Genomic DNA, 11,586 nt, shown 5'->3' with positions numbered 1-11,586 from the left:
GTGACCTTGTGGAGAATGTCTGTGTGGTTAGACAGGGTAATTGTTAATAAGAAAATCTCTAGTGGGATTGAGAAGAAGGGAAGATTGACATTTCACTCTTCAGGTCAATTAGGTCTAATGAATTCGACTTTCTGATCCACTCTATATCTGCATGAACAGGTGAAGGAGAGAATTGTTAGAGACTTCAGTGAGAAGGCCGTTGTGGTGCACAGCTGAAGCTGTGGCAAGAGTGGTCATGATGCATGGGATTTCTCAGAATCATTTGGTAGAAGAATGTCTTTGAGTCACTCTCATCTATTAGTGATGGAAGAAGAAGCAGACACTATGAAACAACCCACAAATGGTAAAGTTGTGGAGTGGATAAGGCAAGTTTGCTAGGTAAAGTTTTCCTGCTAAACTACGCTGTATCTTAAAATATATCAATTGCTGAGGGGCTTCAGTGCTTGTTTGCAAGTCCCATGAAAGGATGTGTGCCACTTAGAGGAAATTCAGGTTGAGCTCATCTAACAAACTCACAAGACTATTATGTCATAAAGTTCCATTTCTTCTAATCTCCTATTCAATTGCAACAATAACACATGTGTTGAAATCTAAATAAAATGAGATGAAGAAAATGTAAGAACTGTTCATCTCTGCCTTTCCTATCATGTGACTGGAACCATCAGATAATGAGGAGAGAGCACTTTAAATATAAGATGAAGTTGAAAGTAGCCCAGAGAACTCAGCAAGACTCAGGGAGAAGACACTTGTGTATATCTAAGAAGATACTAACAGTTCAGAGGAGCATGGTTGAAGACCATCCTTGGAAATACCTAAAGCCATTTCCTGCTTGGATTCTATCACTTTCTGGAGTAAAATTTTTATGGAAATGGGGATACTGAAGTGCACAATACTTGTAATTTTTTTCTCTGTACAGTATGAAAATTGGCTCATGGTGGGTTCTGATGGTCGTAAAGTCCACTGAGATGTCCATGTTCTTGGTAGAATAATATCTCACTCCTCAAGTCTACTCTCTTGACCTGCATTAACTCACTGTAATTCTGAGTCAAGATGTGTCATGTCTTATTTTCAAGAAAAAAGTTTTTTACAACAAATTTGGATAGGAAAGGCTCAATGCTTTTAATATGTTTTCTATTACATGAAGAAAAGAAAATTTTGCAAATTAATCTTTTCATACATAAAAATTTTAAAGCATTAATTTTAATACCCTAGGAAAATTCTCTTTACTTATAAGTACACATCAAAAAGGGATAAAATTACAAAAAATGTTTTGAGAGACAACTCACTATAACATTGTTTCTGAGCATTTCCAAATACATGGGATGAAGACTAAATATTTACTGTTCACCATTTTGCATCTCATGATCTTGACATGAGTGACAACCTTTTTCTACATCTAATTCAGGCAGCTAAGAAGGGTGTGATTGACAGGATGAGAGGAATTATTTAACAGATATGAGGATGGCAGTCCAGATGAGACAGGGCAGTCTTCATCTTCCTCAGGTTTAAGAAAAATCTAATAACCAAACACTGTGCTATTAAGAATCATTCTGCCATACTGCTTTTAAATGTTGAATAAAGATTTGAGAGAAACTTAGGAAATCAAATCTTCAGGGGAAAAAAAAGGATTTCAATGAGTCTGGAATGGGTTATTTAAACACTAGACACAAGACCCCCATGCATATTTGTAACATGTAGCTGATACCAGATGGAGTATGTCCTCCAAAAATTACATGCATTGCTACTTGACTGTAGATGTGGGTTTGACTAAAGACAGTAGAGGACCTAGTATCAGCTCTCCCAGGAAGGACCTTCTTGTGTCTTTGGTATCAACTCTGAGGTACCATTTGTGAATCTTGATTTTGTTAGTTTACCATTTTCTTGTTTTGCTTTCAATAAAATCTACCTTTACCCTACTATAAGGAAACAAAGCCACAGAAATGATGAGGACTGCACTTGGTGTTTTTAATGTGGACAGACCAGGGATGCTGTGATAAGATCTTCAAAATCTCAAGAGATCTTCACTCTGCCCAGAAAGGGTACTGTCCAAATTATTGTGAGGAGAAATTATTGTCGCCTGAGAGCCCTGTGTTGTGCATCTGAGTTTAAAATCTTTGAGAAAGCTGGAGTATCCAGCAACCCCTTAGGCATGAGCGTATTTATAATCATGCCTCTATTACACTCTCCCAAGGGAGAGATACTTAAAATGCATTCATCTCTAACAGGGACACAGCTTTCATGGATGAGAAAAAGCAAACTAGTAAAAAGTGGGAACTTACCAATTTGAGTAATGACTTCACTTCTTCTTGTGAGTCTTGTGAATGTTGCAGCTATCTTTCTGGCATTAGATATGAAAGCTCCAATACAAGAGATTGATTGTGATACCTAGTGTAGTGTTTGTAGCTTGTTATACAATTTGTTTGTACTAACATGGCAGTATTGTTAGTACAGGGCTTTGTGAGTGTGTGCTGTGGAGTAGCTAGCTCTTAACTGATAATCTTTCTTCCTTCACTTTCTCCCATATTTTACAATTACTGATGTGTATAGTGGGGGTATAGAGTACTGGTTCAATAAACAAAATTATAAAAGAACACAAATTACAAGTGTTCCATGTAATTTGATAATCGTTCATATTTGATAATTTTAAATGTAAGTCATTAAGATTTGGTTATTTCAAAAATAAGATGGGAAGATTTATAATAATTACTAATCAGGGGGTTTTAATATGCAAATTTTGCACTAGAGGCTATAGTTGCAACTTGCAAAACACATACACTATTTTCACAAGATGGATATATAAAGACTGAGAAGGTGCAATTTGGCATGGTAATAAATAGGTATGAATAGAGTAAACCCAAGGATATTTGAAAGTCAAGAAGAGATATTATGGTGGTCAATAATATAAAATGTTGGCAAAGGAAGAGCTTTTGCCATGTGTTAAAACAAAATACAGCTCTTTCCTTCTTACACCTATATGCAAATGTAAATTTCATCATGTTAGTTCAAGTAAGTTCTTAAGTTTCAATAGAAAACTAGATTCAAACTGAGGTACAGGGATGTGGCTATAATAGGCAAAGTTTCATGAGTAAATTATAGATCACATACGAATTCACTTTCCATGCCATTTTACTGATAATTTATCAGCTAGATAGTGTAGTTAGTTTTCCATAGATTGTTACTTGACCTCCATTTTTCTGCAGACGTGAGGATCGATCACACCTAATGTAGTGCCTTTCATGACTTACAAACCAATACAGCCAGAGCACCACTTCACTTGTTTTAGTGAAAAACCAAGATGGAGGACACACCTGCATCTTTTTGGTTTGCATCCTATTGTGTGGACTATGGAGGAGGGAAGGATTGTAGCCGTTCAGGCAGGTCCTGAACCTGACATCTAGTCTAGTAGCATAGCTGTGATATGGGAAATGATGAAAACTCCAGCTGGTTGAAGTGTGAAAACTGAGTCGGTGAGCAGATTATTACTGTGTTTTGACCCTGTGCAACCCTAAAATATAAGCAATCCATAAACTTACTTTCAATGAATTTCTATCCTCCTTTTATTCTAGCATCCCAAGCTGTTCTGACTTTTCTCTTCTCTTGTTTTTTTTTTAACTTTTCTATTTAGTATTTAAGTATTTTAAAAGGAAATGAAAGAAAAACAAAACTACAAAATTGCTTTAAGTATTTGAAAGATTGCCTTTCTTTGATATCCAAAGCCAAAGCCATAGTGCATGCATCTGCCTCTACCTGTCAGCCTCTGGCTCCCAATTGGTTCACAGATATTAATGCTCTAAATGGTTTACTGAGTAACGTAGTTGTTGTTAGTCTGATAATTTCTCTGGAATAAATTATCAAGAATATAAAGGCAAATGCTTACCAATAGCATGTCTTTCCATTCACAAAACCATTTGGCTTGTAACAATTTCTCAAAGCAACACATCTGCTACTAGTGTCTACCTTAGCTGGCAACTGAAAGTTTCATTAGGTTGATTCATGGCTAGTACTCACTAGTAGAGCAACCAGAAAATGTTACTGGCTTGTTTATGAAATGGTGACAAATTAGATCTGTAGACTGCCATGATCTCATTCCAGATAATTTGTTAATTTCAGTTGTGCCAGCATTTCCAAATGTGTATTCTTTGTTCTGCAGCTGCCCTGTGCATTGGAGGCTGTGTGAACATCACTCTAGTGTCTGTACATGAAATACAAGAATATTACTGTTACGCCCTTATGTGAAGCAACATAGTCTCTACCTTTTACCTATTGCCACATATTTCTGAAACATAGAGGGATCTCCTGTTTGAAAACCACTGGTCATTCCCACTCCCTGGTCTTTTCTCACAAACCTTCCCATGTAACCCTCCATTATCTCTTTCAAGTATATATTTTCCTTTCTCATTAACTGTTGATACATGTATTTATATACCCATTCAGTTTTTTAAAATATATTACCAAAAAAACAAAGGCAAAAACTTGGCACTAGCAAGATTTTCTTTTAGCAAAATTATTTGGCTTGAGCCACATCCTCAAGAGAGTGTAAGGCACACATCTGTCTACCTTAGGCTAAGAACTAAAAGTTTCATTAGGCTGATTCAAGTCACCCAGTCCAGAACAGTGACCTGAAAGCAAAAGAGAGTACCTGCTTCATTCTGGTATTATGACAAGTTGGACCTATAGATTTCTGTAGTTTCATTCCAGATAAATTCTTATTTTGAGGTAGATCATTCCTTGTCCCAAGGCTGTCTGTCATGAGCATTTGAAATTGAGCCAACATCTTCCTAGTTTCTATATAAGAGATGCCAGTAATACAAATACCTGTTATCCCTATGTCAAAGAAGACAGCACAAACTCTAGAAATCACTACATGTCTCTGAAACAAGGAATTTTTGTTTGATCTAAGAGTCTATTGTGTCCTGTTCCTTTTATAGCAAAGATTATAAATTTTTGAAACTACTAACATGAATCCAAGAAAGTATTGTATCCAAGTGTACCTTAGTGCAAAATTATGAGGAGCCTGTGGAAAGAAATATTTACAGGTGTGCAGTGGAGTCAAAGAGAGCTGTGTCTCTGAAAACAATCTCTCCAGTGTGGATGCCAGCAGAGGAGAACTACTTCTCTAGAATGTTCAGTTAACTTTCTACCACCTATATTGCCCATAAATCCACTTCCAAAGATATATTGAGATGAGATGCAAGAGGAAGTGATACATAAAATACAGCTAAGGGTCCTTGACTCTTTGGGAAAAGTTGACAGTCTCATCATCATCATGGCAATCATAGATACATCTATGTTTTTTCATTAGTTCTACTTATGGCCTTCAGTTAGATCATAGACTAGCACTTGCAGATGTCACTGCAGCAGGATGTAGCAATTTTTTAACACTTCATCCTTTCCCTCAGACCTTTACACTCTGTTGTTAACTCTTCAGCAAAGTTTCCTGATCAATTAAATGTCTGAAAAACTTTCTTTTGATTTCTTCATGAGCTTTGGGCTACCATGTCACAGTAAGAATAATATAATAATAACATTATTTTAATCCGTATGACTCTCCCAGTAACCACCAACCACTGTAAACTTGGTCTTTGCTACTTTGCTAATCTGACAATAGCTGTCATGTGTGGGATTAATGTCCTTTGAAAGTTCATAGCCACATCACATCTGTTTATCAAAATAAAAATGTAAGCCTCCTTATTGGGCAAGATTAGGACCTCTCCAGCCACAAATTTTGGCATGGCTTAAAATAAAAAACATGGGATCCCATCTTAAGCAAGTCTTTAACCAAATCAAAAGGTGATTAGTTGGTTTTATCCAATAATGTTGTTCCACTATTGGAATAGCAGTTATATTTTGTCTGACTTTGTAATTGTGTAAAGGTGTAGTTTATCTGGTCATTTCTTAACCCTCACCTCCAAATCCACCAAAGTATATTTTGGCACTAACAAATCAGGAGGCCCATTGCCAGTCCTTATCTCAGGCCCAGACTTAGCTATTCATACATTGAAACCAGAGCCTATTATGTCTTCATCAATAACCTCTTAACATTTTTTTTGGCATACATACAACTCTAGTGCCTGGCCTCTATGGAGAGCTTTAGAGTCTCCCTTGTTTAAAAAAAAAAAATCCAGCTGTCAGTGACATTTGTCAATAACCCATGACTCTTTTACATCCTTGAGGAACAAGCACAAGACTTACTTTCACATCCTTAGCTGGTATGTTTAGTATTCTTCTAGATGGTTTTCTGAATCTGCAAGACGTGAGGTTCCAGTGTCATCTAATTTCAGCTTTTACAGGTGTGCATGACCTCTAAAGACTTCCTATGGTCCTAGCAAGTAACATTCATTTTGGAATTCAGCATCCAAGGGAATCTTACAAACATTAGCCATGTCTCCTAAAGTATAAAAAATGATCCCATTACTTTTTTTCAACCATTTCCTCCAAGAAGCAAAGTTGAATACCACAGGCTCTGTATGGTCACTATTTAGCTCTTGGTTGTGCACTGTTATTCTCCATAAATTATTAGACTTTCTCAGCCTCAGACATCCCCTAGGAGCTGGCAATGTGTTAGCAACCTGTACTATTAGGTCTGATATCAATAGATAAGAGGATTCATTGTCTTCTGCAGTACTACCCCACTGCACGAGACACCTGAATCTCATCGGATCCAGATTGGTCCCTTACTGACCATATGTGTCTATTGAAAATTTCTAGGTCTTTGTGAATAATGCCCTATCTTTGACATTTCTTTCTATCCTATTATTCCTCCCAAATACACAAGTACAACTTACATCCAGTCCCTCATGGATGAAACTTCCCAACTTTGGTATATATCATGTGTACCAAAATTACATTCATCCCTAAAATTTTCTTCCTACAATGAAGATAGTGACACTACAGGATCATTGTAGGACTGATGGCTATGTATGCCTAGAACAGGCTAACTTCATTGCATCTCTCCACTGCTACTGTTTTCTCCAGTTTGTTTTTTTATTAATTAATTTATTTATTTTAAACTCCAAATTTTATTCCCTTCCCGGTTCACCCTCCGACTGTTCCACATCCCATACCTCCTCCTGCCACCGCCCACGCATCTCCACAAAGATGTCCCCGTCCCCCATTCCCCACCACACCAGACCTCTAAACTCCTTGGGGTCTCCAGTCTCTTAAGGGTTAAAGTGCATCTTCTCTGACTAAAGCCAGACCCAACAGTCCTCTGCTGTATATGTGTTGGGGGCCTCATATCAGCTGGTGTCTGCTGCCTGGTTTGTGATCCAGTGTCTGAGAGATCGCAGGGATCCAGGTTAATTGAGACTGCTGGTCCTCCTACAAGGTTGCCCTCCTCATCAGTTTCTTCCAGCTCTTCCCTAATTCAACCAAAGGGGTCAGCAGCTTCTGTACCATTGGTTGGGTGCACATATCTGCATCTGACTCTTTCAGCTGCTTGTTGGGTCTTTTGGAGAGCAATCATGATAAGTCCATTTTTGTGAGCACTCCATAGCCTCAGTAATAGTCAGGCCTTGGGACCTCTCCTTGAGTTGGATCCCACTTTGGGCCTGTCGCTGAAACTTCTTTGGTGTTCACCTGATACCATTGTTCAAAAATAAAACATTCTTTCAACTCATAGGGCACTAAAGAATTCATAATTCATTATTGTGTCTCCTATTGCCCTGCATGGATCTCTCATAAAAACAACACTGACTGTTCTATTGGGGAAAAGGCTGAAGTGGTTCCCTCTTGGGAGATATCCTTTCTTCAGAACAGTGGGTGCACTGTCAAATCACGGGCACCACTTCATCCCTTCAGTGAACTGTGCCTCACACTTAATAGCCTTCCTGAATCCCATAAGCATCACATACAATAGCTCTGTCATCCCCTTCCTATAAATTCATTTGATGTTATCAAAAATCTTTCTATATTGTCCCTTGAGGGACTTGCTTTTCTGATCCCATCTTTGTTCCTTTAGTGCTTTATAAATTTATATGTCAATTACAGTCACTCTGATCCACAAAGCTTCTCCACCTGTGTCTGCGATGTTATTTATATGAGCATTTGGGCTCTATGTTTTAATCTTCTTTATATCTGGCATTAAAAATCTGTGGATGTCCCTTGCCTTACTTTGGTTATCACCTGAGAGTACTGACTTTATTGTATTATGAATAAATAGCCAGATACCTAGGACTGTTGTATTCTTAGAACATTTGCATAAAATTAGAATACATTTCCGAGGCTCTTTACTACTGCTTGTAGACCAGAGAATATTAAATCTTTTGATGGCCCTTTCACAAAGTTCTACCTGTCTATTGTCTTTATCATCTGAGAATGCCCTCTAAATTGGTCCTTTGGTGTGTCATGTCATTTGGTCTTTTAGTCTGCATTAGTAATAACAGGCAAGCTGGAGACTGATAGTGGGATCATTGAAGTAGCAATTGTAATGCAGAAGAGGATGCTGGAGATTGGTGTCATGGAAGCCTTACAAAGCCAGCATGTTCCACTGAAAAAGAAATCTTGGTCTTCACTGACTGACACTCACCACTGGGCCAGGTGCAGATGCATGTCACAGAGTCCAACATATCCTATGGCTCATTGTAATGCTGGGATATGCACCCTCATTGGGGATGTAAGGTGACAATAATACATATAGTATATGAATTTGTACATAACATTTCATGTAACAGTACACATAAGTAAGCCTACAGAGCACAAAAGCCTGTGCTATTATGTGTGCAAACCTCAGTATTTAGTGCATGAGCTCCAGTTGAGTTGCTGATAATTTTCTCCATGCACATCCATGTCTTCCAACTTGGTAGTACACTATCACTCTCTTTCTCATTATTTCTTGTGTCTGTGAAAAGTTTAATTAGCATACACAGTATTAGGTTTTATTAAGTCATGCATCTTCAAAGAAAGTTCTTTTTTTTTTTTTTTTCGTTTCCACCTCCTCCTCCTCTCTCAATACCTCTGAAATGACTTTGTATTACATCTTACAGTATAAGTCTCCTTTCTACATTTCACCCCTTGGGATAATTGGTCCTGGGTTCTATAAAAATGTAGGTCAGTGGATCTCAAATTACTTCTTTGTTCTAGCCTAATATCAGATTCCTGCCTGAAGCCCTCTTCCTTGTTTTTGGCCAATGTCATATTCCTGCCAAGCAGCCCATTTCCTTGTCCTTGTCTCATGTCACATTCTTGCCAAGCAGCCCCAAAAGCTCTCTGCCTCTCCCCCTTTTTTATTTCATAAACAAGGCTGAGCCCTGTCTTAGGTCATTCTGACAAGAATGGCTTCCTTACCCATCATGGAATATGCATTATCAAAAGCAATGCACTTATGTCTTAGGTTGCTAAGGCTCTAGGAAGAATCTTACCTATTCTTGGCTTGCCAGCTTGTTAATTTAATAACTCTGTCTGGGGGGCCATTTTCAGGTTCAAGCCATGTACTCTTGCTGCTGACAAAATTACCCATGGCCTGAGGTCAGTATTTCCATTTTGGTCAAGCTTCAAGAATAGCATATATAGCTTGATCATGTTAGCTCTTTTTGTCCTGGGAATATTTTTATTCCTGCCCATCATGTTAAAGCTTGTCTTTAACTGCATCAACATGTTGGCAGACATAGTACATGACTTGAACCTGAAAATGGACTCTCAGACAGAGTTATTAAATTAACAGTCTGAATTAGAGCTTTAACCTTATTATATACTATGTTTTTACTTGTGTTCCACAATTTACTTTTTGTTCCAAGAAAAAAAAATGTTGTTTATGCTCTGTATTTCAGCATGACCTAACCAAAGAATATATCTTAAAATGTTAAGTAAAACCTTCTTCTTCTTTTTTTTTTGGGGGGGGGATATTTTATTTACATTTCAGATGCCATCCCCTTACCCCATCCCCCAACCCCCGAAAACCCCTATCCCATGCCCCCTTTTTCTTTTTGCTTTTATAAACTTTTTTAAAATGTTAATCAAAGGCTTTATAAGTTTGGTAATGCTCAGTCAGAAGTGTAACCTAATACACAGCCTAGATATATCAACTATCTTTGACTGGTGAAGACACGTGAACAACTGCCTCCATATCCCCCCTCTCTTTCTCTCTCTCTCTCATCACCTAGCTTCTCCTCTCCTTCTTCTCCTCCTCTCCTTACTCCTTCTCTTCCTCTCAGTGCCCCTCTCACTTTAGCTTCTCCTACATATCACTCTTCCTGTTAAAATAAAATTTTCTCTCAAAATACAATTAGAGCATAATTATGCCAATTTGTACCAGTGAGGTACAAGATAGTCCTAATACCCAGTCCATCATTTTGTTGACTAACCAGAACCTTTGTCGTCTCTCCTAACTAACACACTTATTTCTGGACCTGGCTTTTTTCTTGACTTTAGAATGAATGCCAGCTGAAAACCATCCACTCAAATCTTTTCTCTCAAAGTAAATAGCCAGGATTGGCTATGGGACTATAAGTTTTCAACCCTGTCAGAAATCCAGAGTGACTGAGTTAACTAAAATTATGAGAAGCACAAAGCATAGCTTCTAAAACTTAGCCAATTTATAGAGACTGCTAAACACCTGGACACTCCCTATACTACAAAACGTTGGAGCATCTGGTCTTCAGCCTTCTGGCCCAGGATCATCTGACAGACCTAGTGATGCAGAATTGTTAAGGGCTGATTATTCTGTCTAGGCAGATATAATCAGTCGACTATTCTGCAAGAGTGTCCTTTTCCGGACAGTAATTTGTCTATAGATGAAAAGAGGCAATTCTTGTCTAGTGGCTGTCTCACCACAACTGGAGTAACTCCAAAGATGCTCAATTTCTTCTTAGAATCCAATACAGGAAGCTGTCAGGAGCAGACAGGTCTCTAATCAAAAATGAACATTAATACAGAAATGTTTGTAATGTCAATTCTGTGGACTTCTGACGTTTTGAAAACCAATTATCCATGTAAGGTGATCTGGACTGTTGTCTGTTAACTCCACTCAGCTATTTCTAAATAAAACATAGAAAACACACTAACAATAAACTCCAAGCCATGAATTTGCTATAGTCCCTTAACTCACAGGCTAACCATCTCAAATCAGTTGCAAAAGTTGAAGGAGGACTGGGTCTAGGCCTTGTATTCCTAAATGTGTTATATAGGCAAAATGCCTATGAAAGTATCAATATTCATCTCACTTTTATATCAATAAGAAGCTCGTACCAATGAAAACTGTAAAATTGAAATCAAAGTAAATTTTGAACCATTTAAGTTATTTATAATTTAAGAAATTATAACTTCATTTTGATAATAATTATACAGATTTCTACCAATAGGTTATGGCTATGCAATAAATCCTAGCTACTCCTCCCTATTCCCACAAAAGCCGCTACTTTTCCCTAGAAAGACAGCCCAATATTAACCACCTTAGTCCCCAAGCCCAGGGAATAGGGGCGCTGACTCTTCTTTAACTTCTTCAAGCTGATTACAGGTGTTGAGATATTAGAAGAGGGTGGGGGGAGGAGTAAATTGATAAGCCTCTGACACTGTGTCTTCACTGCATCCAGTTGGAATTCCAGGACCTCAGAGGTTTGAGCAGGTCTGCATAACTTGCTTGATGAGTAG

This window comes from Arvicanthis niloticus, chromosome 8 (genome assembly GCF_011762505.2).
Source record: "Arvicanthis niloticus isolate mArvNil1 chromosome 8, mArvNil1.pat.X, whole genome shotgun sequence".
Lineage (NCBI taxonomy): Eukaryota > Metazoa > Chordata > Mammalia > Rodentia > Muridae > Arvicanthis > Arvicanthis niloticus.
Note: the sequence above shows the minus strand (reverse complement) of the source record.